Below are 2,493 nucleotides of genomic sequence, written 5' to 3' on the forward strand. Positions count from 1 at the left end.
GGCCCTGGAGGTTTTTCGCCTTCCTCTGCAGCGTGGGGCACGGGTCACTTGCTGGAGGTTTCTCTGCATCTTGAGGTCTTTAAACCATGAGTTGAGGACTTCAATAACTCAGGCATAGGTTAGGGGTTTGTTACAGGAGTGGGTGGGTGAGATTCTGTGGCCTGCATTGTGCAGGAGGTCAGGCTAGATGATCATAATGGTCCCTTCTGACCTTAATGTGTCTGAGTCTATAAATGTTATTAGGAAGTAAAAACCTACATTAGTGTTTTGTAAACGGAAAAAGAATATTGTATTAAAACTAAGCAATTATATAAAAGATTGAAATGCCCTAGATTGGAAACACATCCAACTAATGGCTTAGGGTAAAATCTCTTTAATAAACTAAACATTATTAAACATTTTCTTATGTGCCAAGTGTTATTGAATTTCACCAATCTACAGTCACTGGGGTGTTGTCAAAAATGGTTAAAAACTATTGAAAGGACTTTATGGACAAAAAAAATAAGCTTCTGAAATGTGTAGGCCTGCCAAGGTGGGGCATCTACAAAATTGGTGGCAGCTTGACATGGCAACCAAGCTGTTTGGTATGTCACTCTGTGAAACCAAGCTGACAGAGATGCTGTTGGACTATAACCAAGTATTTCAACAGAAGCTAGCAGCACAAGCACTGCATCCACTTCCTGAACAAGGGCTTCAGACAGAATTAGCATCTCAAGTATTGTATTTTAAAAATCAACAAAGCAAAGAATGTATTGATAGTTTTTAACTGTTTTACTTGAATGATGTTGTAAATGTTTATTTTTTAATGTACACATTAAAGTTAATTTGAAATGTAAAAGGCAAAACAATGACATGTGTGGTACACGGGGAAAATATGCTATTTAAAAGAGGCCTTAACTGATCTAGAACAAAGAAGGTCGCCCTCTTTTATCACCACAGGAAGGTTTAAAATGTGGTACAAGGGAGTTAATACTAGTTGGTACAAGGTAAGAAAATTATAACATGGTCCAATACCATGAAGTTAAATGTGAAAAGCATTACAACGTATGTGGTGTGGAAGATGTTGGTTTTCTGTCCTGAAATACTGTTGCAAGACAATGCAAGATCTGGAAGGCTCTTGTACTGCTGTTTACACCTGGCTGACAGTTACATGTACAGGTGTGATGTCTTACAGAGTTGCCAGCATATGGGTTTACTCTGGGGGAGCAGTGTCCAAATTGCACAGTACAGTTCAGATGCTGGGATGCTAGTAAAGTAAAAAACGGCCTATGCTGGTAATGACAAGTATTGTGTGGTGGCTGAAGAGGACTATTTCTGGTATGGAGATAGGGAATGGTATTTTAATTGGCCTATGTTCTATTTCACACCTAAATTCCCTGGGGTGATAAATGGAAAGATTTTTCTATTTTGTACCAGTTTGTCATAATGTAATTAAAATAAAAGCAAAGTTAAAATTGCCAAAGGATGCTTTAAAGGCAGAGCAAGCTTTTAATGTGGGACCCTGGTGGGTTCTGCCAGAAGAGGTGTGCTTGCACCACCTGGTTTGTACTTTTGAGCCTAATATTAATGGTGGTTCAAATAATTACAACTACTGTGGTCTTAGACATTTGTTGCTGGGTAATGAACTTGAGAAAGAGAGAACAGAAGACAGGAACATGAGGCAAATTAAATGAAAGCGAATATAGAACTGAAAGATGGAAGCAGGGGAATGTAGCTGAGGCCTGACATGACATAAATAATTAACACTAGGAGGGAGGCCTCATTTCTTGGAGGATAGAATTAGGGAGGTAAACAGATCATTAAGCTGAACCCAGAATATTTGTGCTAATAAATTAAGTAAAAAAGTCAGGTTAAAAAGACAGAATGTCTGAGCCAGCTTAGATAAGACGGAGAAAACTCAGGGAACCATTTTACTAACAATGGACAAGATAAACCTTGTATGTAAAGATTAGGTTATACATGGACAGAGAATGCTGCACAGGGACTGGTCCCTGCAAAGTAACCAAGCCAATCAAATTTGGTGCAATGTAATATGTAAATATATATAAAGGAAGAGATTTTCTATGAAACTTTGAATGTGTGGTATGCATTATACCCACCCATCCCATGCTTGAGTCTTATCAATTCAGAGTAGCTTTGCTGAATACTAAATAAAGGAACCCAAGTGATGAAATCTGGAGTCAAACTGAGGTTTTGGATCCCCAAGAACTAGATGAAGTGCTCTCCCAGAATTAGACAAGGTGTTCTGGGTAAACCAAGTGGAAAAGGTCTCGGAGGAAATCTGAACAGAGACAAGTCTACTTTTGGAAAGCTGAGCTGAGTTCAGGAGCTGTGGTTCTGAAGATCAACAGCCTCCTTAAGTAGAACATGGAAGATGCGTATATTTCTTGGTATACCTTGGCAGGTGCAGACAGGGATAATGCTGTTCAGTAGAACAACCTAATGAAGGCTGCCGCGCTCAGATTAATCTTGGCAACCCTGAAGTCCATGGTT

This window comes from Chrysemys picta, chromosome 1, assembly GCF_011386835.1.
Source record: "Chrysemys picta bellii isolate R12L10 chromosome 1, ASM1138683v2, whole genome shotgun sequence".
Lineage (NCBI taxonomy): Eukaryota > Metazoa > Chordata > Testudines > Emydidae > Chrysemys > Chrysemys picta.